A 16,405-nucleotide genomic window follows, 5' to 3' on the forward strand; every position below is an offset into this window, starting at 1 on the left:
TCGGAGATGTAAACGCTACCACATGCAAAGATGTTAGCACGTAGACGGCTCCAATATCATGGAGCCCATCTTGTAATATACCATGTACAGTGTATATAAAACAGTTTTCTAATCTCCCTGGATATCTCCTCCTCTTGGCACCTGGCACGGCACCATACATGCAACCCTTCGTGGACCCACGAACCATCACCATTCGCAACAGTGTTCATCGCTTTCGTTGTGCTTCGAGTGTAGCTTGATTTTGTGGGCCTGCAAGGGTTCGCCGTCAGCGCGCCACGTCCACAGCTTGGCGAGCGGTCACGTGCCATCGCCGACTACCTCGCGAGAGCCCAGTGGCAATCACGACGACCCTCACGCTCGCCGTCACCAGGCCGCTACATCTCGCCCCGGGTTGGGCCGGGTAAGGGCTGTATGCCGGCCCAACCTGGGGCCGATCTCCTAGCCCTTACCCGGGAAACTAAAGGCAGCAACCGATGGAGGTGCGGTTGCTGTACGACGCAATGCTGAAGATACTCCGCCGCCGACGAACTAAATTCGCGAATCATCATGACGAGGTATCAGCATAGCGCCTGGCAAGAGCCTTGACGACAACACTTCGCCGCCGAAAGTAGACCTACCAACGCGACGTAGCAGCAGCGCAGCAAGCCGACGCAGCCGTGATCCGACGCCACGACTTGAACGTAACGCCAGACGATGGTCTACCGATCTAGACGTGCTATTCGATGGTCATAACGTCACCGCTCTCGTCGACACTGAAGCCGACTATTCCGTCTGCAGTGGCGAGTTCGCCGCCAAGTTGAAGAAGGTGAAAACGGCCTGGCAAAGACCCGATATCCGGACAGCGGGAGGCCACCTAATAACGCCGGCTGGAATCTGCACAGCGCGAGTCACGGTAAACAACCGCACTTACCCGGCGAGCTTCGTAATCCTGCAGCGCGACTCCAGGGATGTTATCCTAGGCATGGACTTTCTAAACCAACACGGTGCAGTCATCGACTTAAGGTCCAAGTCGATAACGCTTTCAACGCACAACGCGACACCACCGGATACAAACACCAGTTACCATGCCTTGAATGTGCTAGAAGAACAAGTCACCGTTCCGCCTCGCTCCAGCGTAATGATTTCCTTCGGTACCGAAGTGCCTACAGACATGGAGGGTGTCATCGAGGGCGATCATCACTTACTGCACGACCGTGAAATGTGCGTCGCTAGAGGCATAGGTGAGCTACATGAAGGCAAAGCAAGAGTGATGCTTACGAGCTTCAGCCACGAAAACAAGCACATTAACAAAGGCACCACGGTCGCCCACATCGACGAAGTAGTACAATCCAGCGGTGCTTTCGCCTTCACGGATTCTAGTGCACCTGCAACGATGACTGTAGTACCTGAACCAACTTTCGACGTCAATCAGAACCTTCCCAATCATAAGAAAGAATAGCTAAAAGCTCTGCTCTTGCAATACAAGAACTGCTTCTCGTCGTCGTCAAAAGTTCGACAAACCTCTGTCGCCAAGCACCGCATCATAACCGACGAATATGTCCGCCCACTCGGTCAGAGACCCTACCGAGTTTCGGCGCGCGAACGCGAGGACATAAGGCAACAAGTCGACGAAATGCTACGCGACGACATCATCCAGCCATCCAAGAGTCCGTGGGCGTCCCCCGTGGTGTTAGTAAAGAAGAAGGACGGAACGCTACGTTTCTGCGTCGATTATCGTCGCCTCAATAAAATCACGAAGAAGGACGTATACCCTCTCCCACGTATTGACGACGCCTTGGATCCGCTCTACAACGCAAAATACTTTTTGTCAATGGACCTTAACACCGGCTACTGGCAAGTCGAAGTCGACGAGAGGGACCGGGAGAAGACTGCCTTTATAACACCAGACGGACTGTTCGAGTTGAAGGTCATGTCGTTTGGTCTTTGATGGGCACCTGCGACTTTCCAACGTGTCATGGATAATGTACTGGCAAGCTTGAAGTGGCAGACTTGCCTCGTCTATTTGGACGACGTCGTTTGCCTCAAGCTTCGAGGAACACCTCCGGCGCCTTCAAAAGTTCTTCAAGTTATCAAGACCTCCGGACTCACGTTAAAGCCAGAAAAGTGCCGCTTCGGATACGAGGAGCTCTTGTTTTTGGGCGACCTCATCAACAAGTCTGGAGTTTGCCCTGACCCACAGAAAACTGCGGCCATCGCTGACTTTCCTCCGCCCGCCGACAAGAAGGCAGTCCGTAGATTTCTTGGACTGCGCGCCTATTACAGGCGCTTCGTGAAGGACTTTTCACGGATCGCTGAGCCACTGACGTACCTCACGAAGGCCGACGTCGAGTTCAAGTGGGAGACGCCGCAAGCCGAAGCATTTGAAGAACTGAAGCGACGCCTGCAATCGCCGCCAATACTTGCACATTTCGACGAAAAAGCCGATACCGAAGTGCACACCGACGCAATCAGTGTAGGACTCAGCGCTGTGCTTGTGCAGAGGACTGACGGACTAGAAAGGGTTGTAAGTTACGCTAGCCGGTCGCTGTCGAAGGCGGAAACAAATTATTCCACAGCCGAAAAGGAATGCCTCGCCATCATCTGGGCTACATCAAAGTTCCGTCCCTACCTCTATGGCAGGCCCTTCAATGTTGTCAGCGACCACCACGCCTTGTGTTGGCTAGCTAACTGGAAGGATCCTTCAGGTCGCCTCGCACAATGGAGTCTGACACTTCAAGCATTCGACATCACCGTCGTTTACAAGTCCGGGCGAAAGCACTCTGACGCCGACTGCTTGTCTCGTGCCCCCATTGAACCGCCGCCACAGGACGGCCAGGATGACGACACTTTGTCGGCATCCATCAGTCCTTGTCTGCTTGTCTGGCCACCCCGTCGAACCGCCGCCACAGGGCGAGCAGGATGACGACACTTTCTTGGGACCCAACAACAGCGAGCTGACCCGGAACTAATGAGCCTTGTAGACTGCCTGGAAGGCAAGCCCGTCATTGTGCCCAAGGTGTTCAGGCGAGGATTGGCGTCGTTTTCCTTGCAAAACGACATTCTCTTAAAGACGAACTTCTCGACTGTTCGAGCCAACTACCTCCTCGTGGTACCCTCAGCATTGCGTCCAGAGGTTCTGCGAGCTCTCCAAAGCGACCCAACGGCTGGACACCTCAGTTTTTCCCGCACGCTCGCGAGGATCCAAGAAAAATACTACTGCCCTCGCCTCTCTGCCGACGTCGCCCATTACGTAAGGACATGCCGAGACTCTCAGCGACGCAAAACACCGCCGACAAGGCCAGCCGGACTTCTACAGCCGATCGAGCCACCTCGCCGACTGTTCCAGATGATCGGGATGGTCATACTGGGGCCTCTCCCAACGTCGACGTCCGGGAATAAATGGATCGTCGTAGCTACGGACTACCTCACGTGCTACGCCGAAACAAAAGCCTTGCCCAAAGGCATTGCCGCAGAGGTAGCCCGATTTTTTGTTGAGAACACCCTCCTGCGTTACGGCGCCGCAGAAGTCCTCGTCAACGACAGAGGTACAGCCTTTACGGCAGAACTAACTCAAGCCATCCTGCGATACAGCCACACAAGCCATTGCCGAACCACCGCCTACCACCCGCAGAAGAATGGCCTCACCGAGCACCTAAATAAGACCATCGGCGACATGCTGGCAATGTACGTCGACGTCGAACACGAGACGTGGGATGCCATCCTTCCGCACGTGACCTTCGCATACAACACGGCCGTGCAAGAAACGACGCACGTGGCGCCGTTCAACCTGGTCTACGGAAGGAACCCGGCAACGACGCTTGATGCCATGCTACCGGACATCACCGACGAAGAAAATCTCGACGTTGCCAGCTATTTGCAGCGTGCCGAAGAAGGCCGACAGCTCGCCCGCCTGCGCATCAAGAACCAGCAGAGGACCGACAGCCGACACTACAATCTTCGACGACGCTACGTCGAGTACCAGCCCGGCGACCGTGTTTAGGTCTGGACTCCGATACGCCGACGAGGACTTAGCGAGAAACTGTTACGTCGCTATTTCGGACCATATAAGATCATCCGACGTATTGGCACACTGGACTATGAGGTCGTGCCAGACGGCATTTCGTAATCACAGCGGTGCCGGGCACGACGTGAAGTCATAGAGTTTCTCACTATAACACCTAGAGGGTAAACTGGCGCCACCGTCTATGCGATTTTCTTAAAGGGCGCCGTGCCCTCATGGGAATGACGGGATATGTGTCTGCGAGGCTTGTGTTGACTGGTGTTGTACGAGGCTCCGTCTAAAACGTGTCTATATGGCTACACAAATAACGCATTCTTAAAATAAAATCTACATAAAAGGCTTTCATTCACCCATATTACATCTCTCAATAAAGTTTACTCACCTGCAATGCAGCATCAAGCGAAGAAAAGCAAGAACAGACGACAAGTTGTTCCAAAGCGAGCGAGAAACTTATCGTCTGCCCTCCAACTTTAGCGGCCAGCTGATACTTATTACGTTCCATAGAATTCTGCGTTGAATAGTATGTCCTCAAAATTAAACAAAACATGTTTTTGTGTAATACTAAAGCTAAAGCAGTTTTTTACGTGCTGTTTTAGCAGGAAATGAATCATTGTGACAGACGGAACGGTATTAGCCAGGCGCGTCTTCAAGGCGTTCTGGCTCTCCAAGAACGATGCCAATCCGAAGTCACAATATACCGGCATTCCCATGGATACCACAGCGCAGCAGCGCCAGTTTTCCCTCTAGGTAATATAGTGAGAAACTCTACGCGTGAAGTCATCCACGTGGTGCGTCTTAGCCCTTTCTACGCCCGCTGACGAACTTCGGTACTTTGTTACTTTGTTATTGTTTGTTGTTTTTATTGCGATAGCAATTATATGGACACTTAAACCGGATTTCTGCCGTCGGCGTCGCTGTCGCCGTCGCCGTGACGTTCCGTATAGATTCCAAGGGCGATAAAATCGTCGCCGCGCGCCGTATGCGCGAGCGAAAGCGCGAGGGGGGGGGCGCTATCACGCAGAGCGAACGCACGGCTGAAAACAAACGCGACCGTCGCGCGAAAGGCCGTGGGGGTATGGGAGGGAGGCAGGCGGGGCGACGCTGTGCTCCGGCACCAAAGGCGTATCTTGCAATCGGGCGTAAGGGGAACTTGCCACTCTATCTCCCACGCAAAAGCAACAAAGCGGTAAGGCAGCGCGGGGAGGGAGGGGGGGCTTCTACTCTGCCAACAACTCCGTTCGTACTTTGCCCGGCTGTGGCCGTCGCCCGCACGGTCTCCTATCTCCACACGGCTGTGACCTTTGTATGCGCTGTGCATCCGCCGCTCAGTTTCCTTTGAAGCGATAGACCCCACGAACCTTGCCCGCTGCGGCGGCTGCGATTGCTGCCAACGTTTTGACAGTCGTTGCATGCGGTCACTCAGTGTGATCTATTCATGTTTGCCTGTGCGCGCTGACACCACGCTTGTTAATTCAGTTAGTAAGCGGATGTGTCCAAGTTTATGCAGCCGATAAAACTACTATCCCTACTCCGAATAGCTCTCTACTAATTTGCTATTGCAATTGATGCTTCGCCTTTCGGGCGAAACTGAGACTTTTTTTCTCTCTCTCTGTACGCGTGGTTTTGTTTTCGCTTTCTTGTTTGTATCATCGGGACGATGCTTTTTAAGGGTAGGGTATTGACACGTATATATGTTTATCTTTCACCGGTGACCGCTTTTCACCGGCTAAAAATGTTAAACGTTATCGCTAGGCACAGGACGCGCCTGCATGTATGGGAAGTTTCTCGATCGTTATCGATGCTTCTATCCGTTGTCTTTTGTCACCGACGCTCATGTAATCTGATTGTATGAGAGACGCGAATTATCTAGATCTCTCTGGAAGAGATGCGGGTACCAGGGGTTATTCTGGGGCCTTCGATGACTCATGTATAAAAGCCGACGCGTTTCGCCGCTTATCAGATTTCGACGATCGCCGACTGTGTTCACCGCTTTCGTTGTGCTTTGAGTGTAGCTTGCTTTTGGGGCACATGTTCGCCCAATAAAGAATCAGTTTCGTCATACACAGTTTTACGACTGTTTACTTCAGCGTCACTACTACATGACAGTATGGGAATCTGCTGATCAGACTATCTGAAGTAGAGCACTGCACGGGCCGGTTTTTCAGGTCCGGGCCTGGCCCGAGCCCAAAAGTACCATTCTTTGGCCGGCCCGGTTCTGTTCCACCCATTAGCCCTTTTGCCTTTACGAAGTTAGCTCGCGTTCTCGATTATTGTGAAGATACTGTCTTGTGATCAACGGCCGCCGGGCGGTCTTCAAGCTGCATCATAGCAAGTTTTCCCCTGCATCCCTTCTTTATGGTTACTTGATAATTTAACTGTGAGAGAAATAAACATTTCATTACTAGCCGAACACCCACAGATTATTATGTGAATATTTGGTATCAAAACAAACCATGCAATGGACAGTTAGGAAAATAGGGAGGGATCAGGCTGGCAACAACCACCGGGAGTGGGAGAACCCCGGCTTACATTTAGGGATGAAGTTGTAAAAAAAGCACATCGGTTGATCACCATGCTCGTGCTTTAAAGTGTGCGGCAACATACTATAGCGAAGGCATAGGTGAACACTACCATACACGCCGCCGCCCGCCATTTAATCTCACTTTTTAATCTCATATAGTCATTCGGATGTACCTACAGTGATAGAACTCGAGCCACTAATTTTGGTGCGAATGTAAATTTAGATACGCTGGTTACTGGTTTTCAGAAATACGATAATACACGGCCACTAGAAGCTTCTTTTTTTCATTAAACAGAAATTGTTGACCCACAAGGCTAACGCTCATCATATTTTCACGCGAAACATGCCATCTTTATTGCTTTATTCGGCTTCATTATATTGATGTCAATTTTTCAATCGACAATTTAGGCACCCTTGTTTAGAAATATATGCAAATTTATACTCTGTCTAATTGTGTTTCAGTACAGTGCATCTACAACGTAGGCTTTCCTTGTTTTTTTTCTCCGCCAGATTAAAGTATGATCTGCTTGCTTATTCAGGTAAATTCGCAGACAACGCACCTAGTGCTACAAAAACATATACAAGGCTGCGAACACGATAGTCGCGCCACTTAACGAGTGGAAATAGCATTCAAAATAAAAATTTACGAGGCAATAAAGTGCTTTGCATTTCTATTTTGTTTTTCATATTCCCCTCCCCAATGTTGAGAAATTTTGCAGCATCCGCGTAGTCTTAAAGCATTTGTCCAAGAACAATATACACTTGAAAGTCTCAGTTTAATTAGTTGGGCTAATTGTGATATAACCAACGGCTCGCTTGAAAATATAACGAAGAAAATTAATGGAAACCAGTAGTAAGTTGCCCTGTGCCTTAGGACACAAAAAAGTTGCAAACCAACTTTTCAGGATTTGTTTGCTACAATTTTATCAATGTACTCCAAGTACTTCTTGAAAACTTATTTAATTGTTGTTTTTCCATTAAAATGATCATGCCGAAAATCTAGATATTTTTGTGCAGCAACAAAATATTGCCGTCAACTCTGCCTCTAGGCACGTCTTCCGCTCTTGAAAAATGTAACGAGCTCTATCGAAACTCATCTCATTGATTCCCGTTAAGCATAGCTCGGATACCTGAGACAGTCTAATGAATGTTTTTGCAGCGAGTCTCGCACCAATCCAATAGTTTTCAATTTCTTTAGCGCGACTGCAATGCATATATATTTCTAACTCTTTTTCAGGTTGATTCAAGTCTGTGATGTCTAGCAACTCATGAAGTGTGACTTTCGCCGCTATTCCCACCCACCCAAATGTGTTTCTCCTCGTCGATAGGCGGCGCCGCTGTCGAAATCATACCACCACCTCCATCAAACTTCGGGTCGTCCATCACATGCCTGAGCACGATCACCTCTAGGAATTCGAGGTGTTGGGCTGGGAACAATGTGGACAAGAGTTCGTTAGTGTCGCGAAGACGAAAGAATTCCTGCAGAACCCATGTTAAGATGATTATCGAAGTTAGTGCGATTAGCATTTACACAATCTAGCGAACAAGAAGCGACACACCGTGTTAGCTAAGACATCTTTGTTTAGAATCCGTAGTGTTTCTCCTAATTTTCAAGTGATTCGGCTTAATGCGGCCATACACTGTCTCCCTGATTGACCCGATTTGTTATGACCATCGCTCGCCAATGTTACCTCACGATGGTAGAACAAGGACCGCAGGCCGACAGCGCATTCAGTGACGACGATGGAATTACGAGGTAGGAATGATGTCGATAGAACGACGAAGGCATATAAGGACGACGGCATGACGACGATGAGAGGACTCTGAAGTGACGGCGATAAAGAATTGCGACGGAATACAATGCCATGACACCGGTGTTCTAATCTCGATTGATTGACAATAATAGCACAAACTAGCGGAATGAAATAGAAATTATGCAGATGGAACCTGAGGTGGTATGACGACCAAAGCATTTAGTAATTTTTAGCCAACCAGACACGCTTCTGAATAACATACCAGCCTGTTCCCTTTCTTTTCTCCTATTCCTTCCCAAGACGCTTTGCAAACATATCCTCTGCCGTTGAGCTCAGTACGCCAGTGCTCTAGCTCATTAGGCCACGATCACACGTTTACAAACGTATCTTGCCAACAAGTTTATTATTCAAGCTCGAACTTAAGGGGAACATTGAGCTTGGGGGCTCCTATCGAAATACATGGGAAATCGGAAATAGTTTCTCAGAGCAACCAATGCACCAAATTTGATGAGTTATGTTGAATTTAGAAAAACAAAAGTTGAAGTGTAGTGATTGCCGAAAGGGATATTTTATTATAGGCTGGTCTACCTTTCTTACGTCAAATTTTAAAGAATTGCCAAATTTCGAAAAAGAAAACTTGGCGTATAGAGCTATGTAGCTCAGCAGCTAAAAATGATATCGCAATTCTGTAAACTGCACCTAATAATATATCGAAAGCGGATAGCAATCATATATCATACACCATCCTGAAATATACCACTATGTTGTGAATGTTGCATTTGCAAAACCCTTCCAAACATTATAACAAATTCACGTAAGTTTTAAGTTAAAGCAAAAAAAATTGTTCGCTTTTGATGCTCCAACGGGTGCAGTTTTTAGAAATGCCATATTTGTTTTTAATGGCTGAGTTTCGGATTTGTAAACTTCATGCTTCTATATTTTTGAAATTTACGAACATCCTGCAATTCTTTGAAAACATTACGCTATCTAAACGAAAATTCTATTTGCTGCAGTCTCTGCAATTTAACTTTCCCCTTAAATGCAACACATTTCATTCAAATCGGTTCAGCGGTTTTCTCATGAAAGCATTCCTGCATTTTACATGTATTTGATAATCCGGCATCGAAGATAGGCCCGAGCTAAAGCTTCCTCTTAAACAATGGATCACGCCAGTTTTATAGGAAACCCATGAAACAGAACCCTGACGTATACGCAAGACCGTGGCCACAGTGGTGTAAAAATAAAAGTCTGCTCAAGGAAAAAAATACATATTCATCGGAAGCTTCGCGGGAGCCGTTATCTCGATCAGACATCTCTCCAGAATGCGGACGAGCTTTCTGGCGAAGTGTCTAGCAAAACCGTCGATTCATTGTCAGTAGAGCAAGTAGCTGGCCGTCTTCGAGATAACGCTGATACACAAGCGCGCTCGTTTCCAAGCACCGACGTGAAGCCACAGCTTCAGGGTGTGTTTCTTTTTATTGCGCTTTCTTTAGTTGTGCGTCATAGCATACGTCATAGCGGGAATTTCGAATTCTTTAAGGTCGATACGCCACGTGGTGGCGAAAAAAGGAAACTGTACGAAATGTCCCTAATTCCTGGTATTGAGTTCTTCCACATGCTAATAAAAGGTACACGGCAAAAATGGTGGCCTTAAGAAGTGTTGCAGGGCCCTTTTAACTGTGCCTTGAAATACCCGGCTCTCAGGTAGTCTACCTTCCTGTATTTGTGTGCAGGTTATGAACAAAAAAAAGAAGAAAACAGCGATAACGTGTTGGGAATGACAGTTTATTTCTACAATCAGAAGTTCTTTAACGAATGATGAAATTTCAGTCCGAGGTCCTTGATCTTGGCAGGCATCAAAATGCGACGTCTCGGCTTTCCTGAATCAAACGCCCAATTTTGTGTTGAGCAGCAGGTCTTGCCAGATCAAAATTGCTGAGTTTCTTTTTTTTTGTATTTTAGGCCTTCGGGGACATTTCTCAAACTGCCAGGATATGACTGCTTTCAGCGATAAACTTGCGATGCCGAGAGGCATGGTAGAATGACAGGCTAGTCTGACCTTCCTCATTTCTGGACAGCCGTCAACCAGCCTGACAAAGACGCATTCGCACTTCGCCTGAAAGAAACTCTAGGCTGATGTAAACACCTGCTGAAGCAGCTGTGAAACTTGCCCGACATCGAGCGAGTCATAGAGAATGGGCTTTCTGGAAGTTGATATGACTAAAGTTCGCCATTGTAAGAAAAGTGTATTGAAACTATACTTCTCTTAGTGTGAACTTCATTTCTATTATTCGTACTACACTAAATCTTAAAATTTGCGAAACTACACGAATATAGCACTCACTTCGCGATGTTTCACAAGCAATCATCTCCGCAAATGCACTGCTATGATACAGTCACGCCAGTATCACAGCACGATCTAAAAGGTTGTGGATGCAATGAAAAAAAATGTTATGATAACGTGCCGAGCTTTAGTGAAAGATTCATCAACGTCTACCCACTTAGCATTGCGTCAGTTAAGCAATATCCTGTAGACATTTTTATACACATAAAAAAATCCTCTTGCTTAATGTATCCCACAGGAACAGCGCAGCCGCAATGTACAGAGGCTTGCCTTCCCCTCAGGCTTCGCCTGAACTTGTCGACGTCATCCTAACATAGATGATGCTTAGCAATAAATAGATTCGTTTATTTCACTAGTTTATCTGAATCAGAGCCCGCATACAAAAACAGCTCTTCCGCTAAAATTGTTCGTAGAAGAGAATCATATCGCGAGAAAAACAAAAACCTAATTAATGATCAATCTTTTCATTTCTTTTACATTTAAAGTTGACAATTATTTTTATTTATGTTCCTACAATACTGATAGCATTGGCTCGCAAACTTGTTTGGCATGGCTTCAGCAATTCATCAAATGTCATGAAATATTTTCACTTTACAGACTCGATGAATGCAGCTAGCGCCTGTCATTTGTTCACAGAAACATAGAACAGATTGGCAATATTCAGGAACATACGATCCAGACCATCTACGCAACCTCATATCAAGATAAACTTTATTGCGGCGTACATGTGCTGCAGTACGATGTGATGCAGGTAATCAGCACCAGTCTTGCTGCCAAATCACACACTATGGTAAGTGAACGTTGCTTGTTTCCTTGGAGAGGGTAAAGAGCGTGTCATCGGTTGTTTAAATGTGAAGAATTCCTTCCCTCATTCCAGGCACGTTGCGGGAGCTCAATAGGGGGCTAGGCAGGCAGGTACGTATGCCCTGTCTCGCCACACTTGGTACCTAATGTAATCATGATGATAAGATATAATTATTGCGGGACGCCGCGAATGCATATTATCTGATAAAAAGAAATGCATAACCGATTGTGGAATCCAGCCTCCACCTTCGTGCACAGCAGCCCAATGCTCCAACCACTATATCGCATGCATACTCATCTCGTGCCGAAGCCGTCAAGCGAAGCTAAACACAATTCGTTCTACTGTGTGCTTATAGCAGCTTAAGAACAGCTGTAAGTTCAAGGGCACCAATGAACTGAGTACGCGAACATTAAATACAAGTTTACTTTCCGTAAAGGTACTGAAAGTTGGGCGAGTTGGTAGCTATTCATTATGAAACTGCAGTGCATACATCGCTGCCAACACGTGCGCTGCAGTTTCTTTATGAATATTTACTTTCCGCCTTGGAGTACTAGTATGCTGGGGAATTCTTTCCAACCAGTAGGCTGTGCCACACACCAATCATGTTGGTATTTAGCAATATTTTCTAGAATCGGACATCTTAGGCACTTGGGTGCATACATTCTCAAAAACTAAAGGGGGCATACAATTGTAAAAGTGCCAGGATTAGTCCTTTCAGCCTCCTGTAGGACGCCAATAAAATTAATGGCTGGAAATCTGATCGCGGGTAAAACATTAACGCAAGAAGCAAAACATGATCGATCTAACAGCGTTCCTTGAGTGATTCCGATACATAATGTGTCCTCGGTTGGCCGAACACTCCAAGGTAATAATAAATCACGAGGAAGTAGTTTTAGGCTGGCTGTAAAATATATGCAGTCGTAATAATGAGTCAGTGGGAGAAATATTTTTTCTGCTCCACAGTGACGCAGTTTGCACCACCCACTGCATCGTGTGTCTGCGAGCCAGCAGCGCGAACGCGTCTCTCGATAGGGAGCCTACATGCAAGCGCTGTTATACAGCGCTTGCATGTAGGCTCCCTATCTCTCGATGCCTATTGACGCCACCTACAGGAAGCTATCGGAGTCGTATGTATGCACACGACACATAGTGCGCTCCATTCTAATGCCTTATTTCCCGCTCAGTCGTGTTGAACTTTCCTTCGGTTCGTGCACACTGGGCTAAAGTCAGCGGTCGTCAGAGTAAATCGCAGGTGCACTGGCATGCCACTAGTGCACCTGTGATTTACTTTGGCGACCGAGTCTCAATCCCCTCTGCCTCTTTCGTGAGGGCAAAGGACGTCCGTGTTATATCTTCATTACTCAAGTAACCCACTGTTCCCATCTACAGACTTGCGTGTTGAGAAGTTCCACATTTTATAAGTTTATTTGCGCTTGTTTTAAAGGAATTGTGAAATTATTTAGTCACATCATAAGTTTTATTCAGCGTGTTTTGTAACTTCATTTCGTGTGGGTGCGTGCGCTGCATGCGTACTAAGGGCAAAGGGGGATTGAGACGCTGACGAGACGCTGGTAGAGCGAAACACGAATACTAAAGTGTTTGGTATGCCATCGACACTGAAGTTATAAGGATATAGTATTATAAGATATTATGGGATATTATAACGAGGGTATTATAACTTGCTCACCTGACCATTTTCGTCGTATGCTTGACCCATTTGTCTATCAGTATGTATCGTGATACTAAGCATCGCCTGCAGACTCCGCATTTTGTTTTGACTTACTTTTCTGTTTAATGCGTTAGTTAAAAAGTGGGAAAACATGTATATGTGTGAAGTGTAGGAAGCAGGTCACGTGGTAGAGAGAGAGCGAACGAAGTGCTAGGACGTGCGTCTAATGAGCTATCGAACAATACTTTGCAATGTGGTGAATGCGGTTTAAATCATGAATCCGGGACCTCAAAGAGTTGTGACTTCATGCTGATGCATTCCTTATTCACTTTTTATAGCAATCACGTCACCGCATGCCAGCCTCCCCACCTCACGAAGACAAATGCGAAATTCCCCTGAACAACTGCGGCGTAGAATATTCCCCCCCCCCCCAAAAAAAAAAAAAACTTTACCACCGGAATTGCAGGGGTGCTGCTTGTCGAGTAAGAAGGAATATTTGAAATGTGGTCGCCAAGAAAGAGGTGAATCTAGGAGTAGCTCAGCCCCATAATTGATTATACGAACCATTTTGTTCTTGTCAGCTAACCAACTAGCCCGGTCACATACTTTGCTAGTTTAAAGTACCTTCATAGGAATTCTGAGGACGTTCAAGTAAAACAGACTAGACGACATGAAGCAGCGTGCTTGTCATCGCAGCATCTCACGCGTGGACCGGCGTTTCCATTGCCAAACATGACGTGACAAATTGCGGGCGTCATAAGGCTGCTGCTTGTTCTTCGCATTTCTATTTAATTCGTACGCGATAGTTCCTTGACATCATTTTATTGCGATAGCAATTATATGGACACTCCAAAGCAGATTTCTGCCGTCGCCGTCGCCGTGAGGTTCCGTATGACGGCAATGGAGATGAAATCGTCGCCGCGCGATAGATAAGTGGTTCTTGAGGGAAAGGGAAAGGTTGGCGCTATCTTCTGCAGCCCTTGAACGCCGCGCGCCGCCGAACGCTGTATATGCGAGTGAAAGGGCGCGAGGGACACGCGCTTTCACGGGGAGTGAACGCACGGCGGAGAACAAACGCGCGTTCTGTGCCGTGCTCCCTTAAGGGCTGCAGAAGTAGGCGTCTCTTTCCTCCTTTACCATGAGCATATATGTAGAGCAAACGCGCCTTCTTCTGACGCACGAAAGGCCGTGGGGGGGAGGGGGAGGGAAGGGAGGCGACGTTTAGCTGCGGCACCAAGTGCCTATTTGTATCAGAGGCTCCGGCAACAGTCACCAACGCCGCACGCATTTTGTGCGAACGCGGGCAAAACGCCGACGGCGTCGACAAGAGTTCTGCGTGTTGCCGGTGCTGCTGTATGTCCAAGTTTATACAGCTGATAAAACTACTATCATTACTCCGTATAGCTCTCTACAAATTTGCAATCGCAATTGATGCTTCGCCTTTCAGGTGAAACTGCGACAACTTTTTATTGCGATAGCAATTATATGGACACTCCAAAGCAGATTTCTGCCGTCGGCGTCGCCGTCGCCGTCACCGTGAGGTTCCGTATGACGTCAATGGAGATGAAATCGTCGCCACGAGACGCCGAACGCTGTATGTGCGAGTGAAAGGACGCGAGGGACGCGCGCTTTCACGGGGAGTGAACGCACGGCGGAGAACAAACACGCGTTCTGCGCCGTGCTCCCTTAAGGGCTGCAGAAGTAGGCGTCTCTGTCTCTTTCCTCCTTTACAATCACCATATATGTAGAGCAAACGCGCTCTCTTCCGACGCGCGAAAGGCCGGGGGGGAGGCGACGTTTAGCTGCGGCACCAAGTGCCTATTTATATCAGAGGCTCCAGCAACAGTCACCAACACCGCACACATTTTGTGCGAACGCGGGGAAAACGCCGACGGCGTCGACAACAGTTCTGCGTGTTGCCGGTGCTGCTGCATGTCCAAGTTTATACAGCTGATTAAGCTACTATCATTACTCCGTATAGCTCTCTACAAATTTGCTATCGCAATTGATGCTTCGCCTTTAAGGTGAAACTGCGACAACTTTTTTTCTACAGTCGTGGCGCGAAACGCAAAGGTCTTCCGTCGGCCTTTTTCGTTCTTCTTCGGTGATCGGCCTGCGTGCGCCCTCTGTTAGGGCACTTGACAAACGTTCTAATTCAGGCTATATAGCGTGGGCGCTCTATGGCCACTGCTACTTTTACGCCACGAAGCACTACCAATATAACAAAAAAAACTTAATAGCACACTTTCACAATTTGACGCGCATACGCCAACGAAGGACTCTGTAGGAGTGATACTCGGTAAAGTCAAAGAGTGTGAGACGCTGCTTGCAGCCGCAGTGTCTCACGCCTGCAGCGGCGTTTTTAATTGCCAAACATGACGCAACGACATTGCGAGCGCGATAAAAGTTGAGTTGTAGCCCTATTACTGAAAAGTTCGGATGCGCTAGTCCTATAGCTAAACCTCTGGCAAGTTACTCCATTCTTCACTGGCGCAACGCTCCCAACTCAACCGAGAAGGTTATCCATATCTTGGCCTGCCCCTCTCCTCCCCCTCTCCACCTCTAAAAGAAAAAGAAATCATAAGTGATTTGTCATAGACCACTGCTCCGTTATCGATGACACTGGCGCCATACAGTGCACCAGCGACATGGTAGATCGGTGTGACTAATACCCCTGTCAAGCGGACAAGTAAGTGCACTTACGGAGAGTGTCACTCGGTTTAAGCGCACTTTGTCAAATCTAAACGTCGCATGTGGAGTGTCACTCGCAGAAGAGTGTACTCCTGTCGAAGTGCTTTCACGGCACGCACTTTGCTGGCCGAGTGCGTAGCCTCGCCGCCAGCGGTTTCAGTGGTACAAAATATAATGCATAAAAAGGACACAAAAGATTTTTTTAGTGGCTGAACAGCACTTGCGCACAGATAATAGCCTAAAACGCGCTCATATTCTGTCCAAGCAGGATCAAATGCCGCCTCGTCGCACGCCGCTATGTCGTTCTGGATTGGCTAGGCATTTTTCTTGGCCGGCATTGACTTAATTGCCACACTCTTATAATCAAAAATATTTTCATTTTTTGTTGAAAAAACATAGATTATGTTTGTTTTTATTAATATTGCAACGTAAAACAATCACTTTTTATAAATACTTTGCTTTTTAATCTACATCATCACAAAACACTCTCGCAGTCCGTCGGCATTTTTTTTTTCTACTGCGAGTGCGCTATGTTTTCCCGTTTAGAACCGCGTAGCCTAAAGTGTCACTCAATGTCCCGAAGTGCACTTCCCGTAAGTGCACTTAACTTGCCCGTTTGAC

The 16,405-nt window shown here is 47.4% G+C and overlaps 1 long non-coding RNA gene across 1 annotated transcript in view; it reads left to right on the top strand.

Annotated features, from left to right (window-relative positions):
- The window catches only part of LOC125944077 (uncharacterized), a 45,323-nt gene that overhangs the window by 16,103 nt on the left and 12,815 nt on the right, over positions 1-16,405 (top strand). The window contains exons 2-3 of the long non-coding RNA XR_007466107.1: positions 11,217-11,409; positions 11,497-11,534. This is a non-coding gene — a long non-coding RNA (uncharacterized LOC125944077). The remainder of the gene's footprint in view (positions 1-11,216; positions 11,410-11,496; positions 11,535-16,405) is intronic.

The sequence above is a fragment of the Dermacentor silvarum genome, chromosome 3, assembly GCF_013339745.2.
Source record: "Dermacentor silvarum isolate Dsil-2018 chromosome 3, BIME_Dsil_1.4, whole genome shotgun sequence".
NCBI classification, from domain to species: domain Eukaryota; kingdom Metazoa; phylum Arthropoda; class Arachnida; order Ixodida; family Ixodidae; genus Dermacentor; species Dermacentor silvarum.